Consider the following 12,146-nt stretch of genomic DNA (forward strand, 5'->3'; position numbering starts at 1 on the left):
ATGAGAGATGGAGAATGAACAATGTCCTCTCCATGAATGACAATGGGAGAATCACGTTTGGCATTGAGAGTGAAGGTATTAGCCTCCCAATCAATGAGAGGGTTAGCATCTCGAAACCATCGAATGCCCAAAATCATATCACATCCTAAGAGAGGAGAAACAACAAATCTTCTAGTGAAGACAACTTGTTGAATTGCAAACACATCAAGGCACTCCTGCGTGATGAGAACGTCCATACCGGGAAGAAAACCAGAGACCTCGATAGGAGATCTCTGACTTACTTCGAGGCGGGCTCTCTCAACAAGAGAGGGACTAATGACATCATACATACTACCTGGGTCAAACAATACGACAAAATGCTGCCCCGACGTACGACCATAACATTTAATGAGAGAATCAGCAATGGGAGGGTCATGAGAGACTTGGGACACACTCGTGTTATCATTAATTGCATTGACAGAGAAAGTGGGTTCTGTGGATTCTTTAGATTCATTCGATTCAAGCTTAGGACATGTTCTTTTTATGTGACCCTTAATGTGACAATGAAAACAACGACCTTCCTTAGAATAAGTGCTTGCTCTTCCGACGTGATGTATCCTCCTACAATTCCTTGTGCTACCTTTTCATCTGGAGTAAGCTTAGGTTTAGCAATGGTGTTAGCCTTACCCTTAGATTCATTGGAAGAATTCTTTACTGAGAGACTGTTGGAAGATTGGTTAGAAGAGTTACCATTCTTACCGTTCTTATCGTTCTGAGGGTTCTGAGCAGTGTTACCAAGGAACGGACATTTCGGGCCTTGGAACGCCGGAACGGCGTTCCAGCCGGCTGGGATTTTCTGGAACGCGTCGGAACGGAACGGCGTTCCGGCTGGAAACTGTCACCGGAACGGGACGACCGGAACGGGTTGGAACGGGACGGAACGGACCGGAACGGCCGGAACGGCCCCAACGGCCATAAACGGCAGTTTTTGAAATTGACAAAAATGACTGTTAGGCAGCCAACGGCCATTTTCAGCAGTCAAAAAAGTATATAATGCCCCCCTCCTCCCCCATTCTTCACACACTCATCAAGCCTCAAGGCCCATTCTCCCTTGCTTGAGCCTTGCTCTCAACTCTCAAGCCAAGCTCATTCTCCCTAGCTTGCTCTCAACTCTCAAGCCATAGTGTGGCGCCACGGCATGCCTCAAGGCTCAAGCTCTCAACCTCTCTCTCTCTTGGGCTAACTTCTAAGTTCTAACCCTCAACTTTCGAAGCTCAAGGCTCAAGCTCTCACGGAATCAAGCGACAAGCCTCTCTCTCTCAATCCCTCTCTCTCTCTCTCAAAGTTCAAGATCAAGCTCTCTCTTTCACGGATAATCCATCATCCATGGCCTCTTCTTCTCGTTGAACCCCCTCCGTTCATGCGGGCAACACTCAAAAGGCGAAGGAATGGTCGTGGTGGGATGAAGTGACCTCGGAGGGCACCTTGTCGGCGGCGGGAGGTTCTCGTGCATGGGGATGCAAGCTATGCTCTTACACGCGGAAAGGGGGGCATGACAAAGTGAGGGCACACTTTCTTCGAGTGCCGGGACATGAGGTGAAATTTTGTGCCAACGTAACCATCGAGAAGAGGAAGGAGCTCGAGGAAAAGGATCGGCAATTCAACCATAAAGCCAAGCCGGCACGCAAAGGTATTGATTCAAAGACCCTCATTTTCCCTTCTTCCTCTCTACCCGGTGTAGGTGTTGGTGCATCTTCAAAAGGTCCAATTCGTCGCCAAAAGACCCTTACCACCTCTTGGGACCCAAAGAAGAAAGAAGAGGTGGATGCGGCCGTGGCCCGATTCTTCTATCACGACCATATCCCATTTGTCGCAGCGAGGTATGTACATTGTTTTATGATTCATCAATCTTCTCTCTCATTTCTTCCGTTATCGTCGTTTCCACTTTTTTGATACTAACCTCTTCTATGTTTGATCGAAATAGGTCGGAGTATTGGAAAGTCATGGTGCAACGGATAGGAGAGTATGGCACCGGCTATGTGCCGCCATCTTCAGAGGCTCTCCGAACCACCTTGCTCGATCGAGAGAAGGCTATCGTGGAGCAAGCAACCCTCAACATTCAGCGTCTTTGGGCAAAACATGGCGTTTCCCTCATTGCTGACGGGTGGAGCGATACAAGGAAGAGATCTATCCATGGTCTCGTCGCATACTCCAGTGGAGAGATGTACTTTGTGCACTCTCATGATGCCACTGAGAGTGGCAAGTCCGCCGATGTCCTCTCTACAAAGTGGACAGCGGCCATAGAAACCATCGGTGAGCAACACGTGGTGGCCTTTGTCACAGATGGGGAGGCATCAAACAGGGCAGCAGCAGCTATCATAGAGGGCCACTATCCGCATGTGACAGTGTGCTTTTGCATGGCACACTGCTTGAACAACCTTCTGAAAGACATCGGCAAGCTAGACTGGATTGCTCCAGTCATTGCTGATGCAGTGAAGATGGTTACTTTCATCAACAATCACAACTTGGTTCGGAGTGAGTACCTCAAGAGGTCGGGCGGCAAAGTGCTTCTAAAGTATTCAGATACCCGCTTCGCATTCAACTTTCTTCTTGTACGCAGGCTGTCTGAATGTCAAAATGCGGTCCGACAGGTCTTCATCAGTGATGAGTTCACCACCTCCCCCTATGCAAAGACAGTTGCAGGGATTTTGTGCAAGGATAAGGCAGAGGATCTTGAGTTCTGGAAGGAGCTCAAGAGTCTAGATGCACAGGTAAAACCGGTGGCTCATTTGCTTCGAGTTCTGGATGGCATGGATCCTTGCATTGGCAAGATTTATGAGGCAATGGACCGCATGATTGAGCAGCTTGCACAGCTTGAGCCGAACGCAGAGCGATATGAGGAGATCCATGCGCTTTGCAGCTCGAGGTGGAATTCATATGCCTCTCCTTTACACGGGGCAGCGTACATGGTGGATCCAGAGTTCCAAGGTGCAGGGCAAGAGACAGATAGGGAAGTCATGAACCAATTTACAGAGATCTTAAACAAGATGGTTCTAGACAGAGATGGGCGACGCATTGTCAGAGATCAGCTGAGACAGTACAGAGAGATGCGAGGGTCATTTGGCAGTCCAGATGCTCAAATTGATCGCAGGAAAATAGGTTCAGTGCTTTGGTGGGAGGACTATGGCTATGATGGCCCTGAGCTTCAGAGATTGGCGATCCGTATTCTCAGCCAGTCAGTTAGTACCTCATGCTTGGAGCAATTGTGGAGTACCTTTAGCCACATTGCTTCCAAGAAGAGGAATCGGCTTGGAGTGGAGAAGGCTAATGATCTTGTCTTCGTCAGCGCAAATTTGAAAATGCTTTGCAAGAGTACAGACAAACAAACAGATCCTTTTACACAGTGGGAGATGGAGCAAGAGGCTTCTCAGGCAGGTGGAGATGCACATCCACCAACACCAGGTACTTCATCTGTGGCTGAGAACGAGCCGGACCTAGACCTCGATGATGAGGAATGGGAGGATGTGCATGATTTACAGCCGGCTACTACGGATTGGGAGGCCTCTCAGGCTAGTGGCTCTTGAGTCTTGAGTCTTTGCCATTTATCCACCTTTTTGTATGGCTGCTTGAGCCTTGCCCTCTTTGCCATTTGTAGCTACTAGCATCTTTATGGTATTTGTCACCTTCAGTCTTTTGGTATTGTGGTCACTGAAGTCTGGTTTGAACTTTGCCCCCCTTTGGTTTTTTTGTAGCACCTTGGCCGCTGGCGGCCCTTGAGGCTTGTTACTGTGTTAGCCATAATTAATTCCAAAGTGTTATCTCTGACTACTACTCTTGCAATTATTTGAGAGCATTGTGTATGTACTATGGGCATTGTGTTTGCTCATTGTTGTTCATCTGGCTATGTTGTTCATCTGGCTATGTACTCTGGGCGCCTCACATCCCAATCAAGTCATAATAAGGTTAAATGGTCTTCGAATCGTGTTTTTTGTGGGTATTAGAGTCAAAGGACTCTAATACTACTTGTATTCAAACACATAACGCTAAAAAAAATAATATTTGGGTGTTTTTTTAGCCTGCCGTTCCGCGCCGTTCCCGTTCCGGGCCCATTCCCGTTCCCCCATTCCGCAAGGAGGCCCGTCGCCGTTCCCGTTCCGCGTTCCGGGTAACTCTGGTTCTGAGAAGTCTGCGAGGTACTTGTGGAAGTCTTATTCTCCTTAGGCTTTCCCTTATTGTGCTTCATCTCCTGTGCGAGAGCAATCGCTACCGCCTTGTTGAGATCGATTAAGTCGGAGACTTCTACATCGAACTTGATATAGTCGTCTAACCCAAAAAGGAATGCCTCTTTGCGTTCATCATCCGAGTTGCGTAATTGGGTACCTAGCTGCAAAACACGATTAGAAAAAGACACAACCGGCATACCATTTTGCTTAAGAGCGTGCCAATCATCCTTCAATCATGCGAGGTACTGAGGTGGCATAAACCGCGCCTTGAGCTTGTCTTGGAAATCAGCCCAATTGAAGGAAAGGGGCCTAAATTCGTCGGCTTCCTCTAGGTGCACGGCTAGCTGTGCCTCTTGCCATGCGTGGTACCAATTGATGGCATCACCGGCAAGATACATAGCTGCCGTCAAAACTTTGCTATTTCCCGTCTTCTTAGTTGTCGCAAAATAAGCATTAAATTGATGCCCCAAAAATGAATAACCGTGACATCCATCTTACCATCATACTTATTGAAAGTCAATTTCTCTGTGACTCGATGGTTGGAATCTGCATCATGGCTTGCGCCACTTGATGAACTCCCACGATCTTTGGGTGGTTCGGACTTCGAGGCTAGCACTTGTCGAAGCAATTCTTGAGTGCGTAGCTCTCTTTGAGCTTCACGCTCGACCTCCCTTTCTGCTTTTCGTTCATTTCGTTCATCGCGCTCGCGTTCGAAAGCAAGGCGATTTGTTTCTTGTTGTGCCAACGCAACTCGATTCGCTCCTTGTTTTTGTATTGCATTTCTTTCATTGCGTTCCAAAGTAATGGGAGTCGCTTCTTGTTGTGCCCGCATCATGTCCAACATCGACTTGACCATGGTCTCCATAGACGTGAGTCCAACTCATGGCGTAGATGGCGAAGGGGGAGGGTTGGAAAAATCTCTTGGTGGGGGAGAATCCTTCGTCGCCTCTCTCATGCTCATCACCTGTATGCGAAGTATCCATTCCGCTTCGGGTGACGACCATGCACTATGATCTTTGGTTCTTAAGTTCACGAGAAACTTGGGTTCTTGAGGGTCTTGGGTTCTTGAGGTTTTCTTCGCTTGCAAACCGTTGAGAAGGATCTTCTCTTCACCCGAGTTCTACTCTTTTCCGCAGGCGCACCTCTTGGCGGCCTTGCGCTCATACCAAGGTTGCTTTTTCCCACCTCACGTCGATTGGCCGGCCGCTAAGTGCACGGTCCGCTCTCAATGAGTGAAAAGAGACACAAGGGGAGGCTGGACAAGCCCTTCTTTCTTGGAATTCCTGTCACTCTTCAAAAAACACGATTAGGAATCGACACGCCCAAGCGAACTTGGGTTCGTGCGACCGCAACAAGCAAAAAAATTATTGTGGCTCTTTCCTTGAGTGATATAGAACATTGCCAAAGCTCTGATACCAATGTTAGGTGCAGCGGAATGATTGTTTGCACTTTGCTCAAGATGAGTGCTCCGAACTGTGCTCAAGGTTCCTTTTGTTCTTATGGAAGGGAGAGCCTTCCATTCTTAATGAGAGAATGTTAGGATCACAAACAAAGTGAATGGACACTGTGCGTGCAAGTGTATGACACTGAGAGATAGAGAGAGAAGAGAGATACGACACCAGAGACGTTGTAAAACCCTCCTCCGAAGGCCCCACTCTCGTCGGCGAGAGTGGTCTACTTATTATTGCACAAAGTGGTACAATGATGATGCATGGAAACTGATGCAACTTGGGACTATGCCGGTGACGACGACGGGGATGGCGACGACGACTTAAGGGCTGAAATCTGCGGTCTTCTATCTGCTGTCCATAAAAACGCTATGGCTGAAAATCTGGGACTGTTTTGGGGTGGCTGAAAACTCTGTTTTGGCTCCGTTTTTGAGGGCTGAAAATGGGGATCTTCTACAAGTCTCTAGGGCTGAATCTGCTGCTGTCTTGAATGCTGAAAACGCTGAACCATCTGCTGCAAAAAGGGCTGAAAATGGAAACGCTGGCAGCTTTGGGTAGCGTTAGTAAAAACGCTAGGCTTCTGGGAAATGTTGGCGATGGTAGCAGGGCTAAAAACGCCAGGGCTAGGGGGTGGTGTGGGTGATGACCAAAAACGCTAGGCTTAGGGGATTCTAGGCTCGCCAAGGGAAGCTTGGAGAGGTCTTGCTGAGAGAGGGGAGTACCTGGTGCCTGGGGGCCTGTTGTGCTCCTTGCTCATCTGCCCAAGAATGCTAGCTTTGGTTTGCTTATATATTTTCTTAGCAAAATTGCCCTACCTACTTTTGTTGGGAAGTCACTTAAATTAATAAGTGGAAAATGTCAAAAATAGGGAAAATAGGCTAAATGCACTGGAAAAATCCCCTAACTGATTCTAATGGACTCTGATGGGAATACTGATGATCATGCTGTGTGCAACCAGAGGATATGCATCTATGCTAAGTGACTGGGCATGCACGGTCTACGAAGTGCTAGATCACTTCTAATCTAGACTGACTGGACTGACTGAACCCTTGTCATGCTGTAACTTGTCCACGGACACATAGGGTTGGATGTGTCACGTGACACAAAGTGAATGGACACTGTGCGTGAAGGTGTATGAGACTGAGAGATAGAGAAGAGAATACATCACCAAAGACGTTGTAAAACCATCCTCCGAAGGCCCCACTCTCTATGGCGAGAGCGGTCTACTTATGATTGCCCAAATCTCTATAATGCTTGGACTTGCCGACGATGTCGACGACGATGACGACAACGACGAGACGGGCTGAAAACTGGAAACTCTAAGGGCTGAAATCTGCAAATCTTGTATCTGATGAATTCTGACTCTATGTGGGTGACGATGTCGATAACAACGATGCGACGCCGACGCGCTGAAACCGCAAATGCTGAAATCTGCGTTTTCCGGGCTGAAACTGTAAAGTTCGCTGGATCCGACCGTGCGGCGAGGATCTGCTGCGGGAGGGTAAGATCTGCGAGGTTCGAGACTTGATCTGCGAGTGCTAAAGGCTGAAAACTGAAAACGTTGGTCCTATGGCTGATTCTGTCGCGATGATCTGCAAAAACGCTGAGGTTGATCTGCAAACCAAAAACGCTAGGGCTGAAAACTGACCTTGTGGGGAAATCTGCTCTAACGCTGGGGAATCTGCTGTGTTGCTGTGGGAATCTGCTAACGCTAGGGCTGATCTGTTGTCTACTGTTGTCGGGAATCTGCAAGTGCAAAAACGCTAGGCCTTCTGTTGAGAGAAAACACCAAAGTTGTCGTGGGGGTTGGTCTTGCTGAGAAGTTGCTTGTTGAGCAAGGTGCTCCTGCTGCCTCTTCTGCCAGAAAGTGCTAGCGCTAGGTTTCTAATTAAACAAACTTAGCAAAATTGCCCTACCTACTTTCCAACAAAAGTCACTTAAAAATAATAAGTGAAAAATGTCAAAAAATAGGGAAAATAGGTCTATGCATTGTAAAAATGCTCTTGATGGGTTCTAATGGAAATCTGATGGTCATGTTGTGTGCAACCAGAGGATATGCATCTACTCTAAGTGTCTGGACATGCACGGTCTGCGAACACACTCACAAAAGTGCCATATCACTTCCTATTCTAGACTGACTTGACTGAACTGAACCTTGATCATGCTGTAGCTTGTCCACAGACACATAGGGTTGGATGTGTCACGTGACATTATACATGGGACTCAGATAGGTTTTGTCAAGGAGCGCAATATCCTTCACAACATCTTTACGTTTTGGAGAAAATCTGCCCTCGCGAACCTCCATGGTGAGGATCTGGTGATTCTTCTTCTCGATTTTGAGAAGGCCTACGATAAGAGTTGATTGGGACTTTTTAGAGGGCACTCTTCGTAGGATGGACTTCTCAAATGCCTAGATTAGAGGTGTGTCAGCTCTTTACAGACGTGCACACAGTCAGGTGCTTTTGGCAGGAGGTAGAGGAGATCAGTTCATGCTCACACGTTCGGTCAGACAGGGCTGCCCTCTTGTCCCCTTCCTCTTTCTATTCTATGCTGAGGCAATGAGCAGATTTTTGGTTTCACAGCAGGTTGGTTTACGTGGCTTAGCGCTTCCTATTCGAGGCGACGAGCTACTGGATGCCGAGTTTGCAGACGACTCAGCTTTGTACTTGGAGGGCCAGTAGGCCAACCTACACAGGTGTGAGCAGGCTCTTGAGACCTTTTGCTAGGCATCAGGCGCATTGATCAACTAGAGGAAGACAGTGGCTTTCTCGGTTGGCAATGCTCCGAGGCCTGATTGGATGCCAGGTGAGGGTTTCAGATGGATCCCCCCTAGGGACTGTTGTTCGTTACTTGGGCTGTCAGGTTGGCTTGGACTTGTCTCCTGAGCAACAGATTGCTCCCCTCCTCCTGTCCATCAGGAGGAAGCTGTTACATTGGAGCTCGGCAGGACTTTCTTTGGCAAGCAGATTTGTAGTGGCCAACCAGGTGTTGTTGGCTCCTATGTGGTACATTACATCTTGTTGGATCTTTTCAAGCTCCCTCATCAACCAGGTAGAGAGGCTGATCAGAAATTTCCTTTGGTCAGGGCGCGATACTCAGAAAGCCCGGGCCAAAGTGGCTTGGCAAGTCATCACTCTACCTTGTTCTCAAGGGGGGGTTGGGGATCATACTACATAGACCTTGCAAAGCAGAGCAGAGCCCTTCTTGGGAATTTTGTTGTCAGAGGACTGCTTACAGGGGAGGAGCCCTAGAAGGAATTTTTGCTTCAGCGGCTTAGAGCTAGAGTGCCTTAGGCTGGAGGCCCTTGGAGACCTACTAAATGGATTTTCACAGAGATGCGCAGAGTTTGCCTAAGCAGGAGACTAGAGGATCGTTTTGTTGTGAGCCTTTTTCGTTCCTGAGAGAGCTGCGGAGAGGCCTGTAGCAGCACCAACCTACTTGCAGGAAGGAGCGCCTGAGACAGCCCCTTGTTTGGAACCCCATGGTAGCACTCAGAGAGGCCACTTGGTTGGTAGTAGGCCTAGGCTCATGTCTCTTGGGGTCCCATGGCAGTGGGTCCAACACGCACTTTGGGTGACTGGATACAATTCTTAGGTTTGTTAAAGGAGCTTCACAGCATCCAGCGGTGCAGAGCATGTGCAAGGACATCACAGAGGTAGTACCTGTTGAGTGGCTTACACCTCTCGAGTCAGCAACGCCCAGATGGATGGGGGCCTTCACGCAACTGCACGTCCTCATCGCAGTTCGAGCTTGCTCAAAGACGGTACCCTTCATGTTTTTCAAGCTACAGGGTGAGGGTTGGTTACACAGAGTCTCAATCGAGGCCCCACAGGTTGCAAAGTGTTGTTTCCAGAGGATCACAGTTGTGGGCATCTGTGAGAGGACTTGTGTCATAGAATCCTGACCCAACAGCTCTTAAGACAGGCCACTCGAGGCTGTGGGCTTGGGAAAGCTGTCCATTGGCACGAGTGCAGTGAGATCCAAGTATCCCTTTCTTTCAGTACACTGTTACACTGTTCGACTGGGATGTCACATACTGGCAGCACAGAGGGAGGCTCGTCTTGCTGCAGCACCTCATTGGCAGGAGGAGGGTCTCACGGCTGAGTTCTTGTCAGCTTTTTGGGCGAGGTTGTGGGACGCCAGACAGCCAACGGCGAGTTACTTTGTTCTAGTGGCTGGTTGCACATAGAGCTACAGCACTGGGGAGCTAGCTTGTACATAGTGGTCTCTCGGCAGCATGTGCAGCTTGTGACCATCCTGTGGAGACTCAATGTCATTGTCTTTGGGACTATTTCACACTCTCAGGGGCCAATTCGAGAGACTCCAGGGCAGCTCCAACCACATGTGGGAGCGCAGAGAGGCTTTCCTACGACTCTAGCGTCCAAGGCCTTTTTTCACCATCATCCAGGGGGGCATCCAGATGGCACTACCGTCCACCTATGTGGCTCTTTCCTCCTCCCATCTCTTGATTTAGCCCATTGTACAAATTATGTTTCTTCATTGGGAGAGTCTCCCCTTGTTGATGTAGCCCTCTCTAGAAGAGGTGGTTGTAGCCCTATGGGCAGTTTTATTAACTAATAGAGGGATCTCTTTCTCGGAAAAAAAAAAGACTTGATTCCATTGATTTGAAAATGGCCGAAGCTGATACAATAGGGAAGGACTTGCCCTTCAATTTAACATCAATGACCACATCTTTGCCTGAACTAGTCTTTAGTTGGCACTTGACTGAACCACTACATCATTCTTGTGATGCCAAGGCATCCCCAAAAGCACATCATACCCCTCGAGAGGCATCATCTGGAAATCCTCATGTCCCATGTAACCATGACAATGCAAGCGAAGCTTGCCAGTAAAAGGCGTTACAGCAATTTCCTGCTATTGTGCAACTGACACTACATCCATTTGTAGTCCCATGTCCTCGGGCGTGACTCCCAAACGAGCCGCCTTCTTGTAGAAACAAAGTTTTCCATATCGAAGAAAATTAAGGCCTTTTTTAATCTTGTATTGCTTCCGGTTGCCTATCAAACTAGTGGATAAAGGACAACGCCTTGCTCATATCTCGAAACTTGGAGGGAGGATCAAACTTCATCCTTGAATTATGTCTTGGACTTTCTAGGCTCTAAATCATCATACATTGTCGGCCTAAGTTTGTGGATTTGTTTGCATCCAAAACTAGGAGGTCTTTCGTCCTCCTCCTCTCCCTCATCTACATCCCCTTTTGAATAGTCTTAGCGCCTTTTATGCCTGCGGGACTCAGATCTTCTATGCTTTCTTTCCCAAGACCGCATATGTTCTTCTTCGTCCATAAAGTCTATTTCCTCATCCTCAAAGTGAACAACACATCATCGGAGTTTCTTTCTAGGAACACATGCTTCACCTCTAGAACCCTTTTTTGCTAGGTCGAACAAAGTAGGCTTCCTACCCAAGTAGCCTAGAAAAGGCTTGGACCTATGATTTTTGCGAGTCGAAGAATGCCACAAGCTCTTCATATGTCTACTCACTTGGCCCTCTATCTCCCTTTGGATGTCCAATGGCGTGACGGGAAAATTTGAACTTTAAGACATCCTTTTCGGCTGTGCTTTGACCTCTAGAACCCTTTTCTGCTAGGTCGAACAAAGTAGGCTTCCTACCCAAGTAGCCTAGAAAAGGCTTGGACCTATGATTTTTGCGAGTCAAAGAATGCCACAAGCTCTTCATATGTCTACTCACTTGGCCCTCTATCTCCCTCTGGATGTCCAATGGCGTGACGGGAAAATTTGAACTTTAAGACATCCTTTTTGGTTGTGCTTTAACTTAGGGTTGGCTACACTCTACCACTTCTTGTATAATTCAATCAATGGCCCATTTCATATATGTTTGGCATATAGAGGATCTTCGGTGAAGCCAAGAAGTTGATCCATGAATACTTGCACCTCCACTTGGAGCTTGAAATCTGTGACCGCTGGGCTCAATTCTGAAGTTGGGTCCACCACTAGATCACCTACCTCGGTATCAGTATATGCTCCCCCCACACACACATGGTACCCTTGTGCATTAATACACCTACACCTACTATTAGGCATGGATAATGTGAATGGATTACAATATGTAGCAGCAATAAGCTAGTAGTAGTAACCTTTTGAACACTATCTTGTACCTTGTTTCCCTTATTCCTTCCATAGAGGTTTTTGTTTACTTTTCATTAAAATGATAAAACGGGCACTCCTTTTTTAAGTAAAATCTCTCTACCTTAATTTATCACATAGCATTCCAAAAATGATTATTCAAAAATTGCTGAGTTGGATCAATCAAACTATGCAAGAGCATCATATCCCCAGAATATGTCTTCAGGGTCTTGGACTTTGACAAAGATTTCAAAGAAAGCACCTACAAAAGCATGATAAGGGCAAGAGAGTCTCCAAAATACATATTCATGATCAATCAACACCATGAACAGCGCATTGAACAACAAAACAAAGAGTTTCATCAACTACGCATTAATTACACCATGCAATGG

At 47.5% G+C, this 12,146-nt stretch overlaps 1 protein-coding gene across 1 annotated transcript in view; it reads right to left on the minus strand.

Annotated features, from left to right (window-relative positions):
- LOC147433077 (Calcineurin-like metallo-phosphoesterase superfamily protein) overlaps positions 1-12,146 on the minus strand; it is an 83,599-nt gene that overhangs the window by 70,087 nt on the left and 1,366 nt on the right. The gene's annotated exons all lie outside the window — the stretch shown is intronic.

This window comes from Adiantum capillus-veneris, chromosome 20, assembly GCF_014529385.1.
Source record: "Adiantum capillus-veneris isolate H3 chromosome 20, ASM1452938v2, whole genome shotgun sequence".
NCBI lineage: Eukaryota > Viridiplantae > Streptophyta > Polypodiopsida > Polypodiales > Pteridaceae > Adiantum > Adiantum capillus-veneris.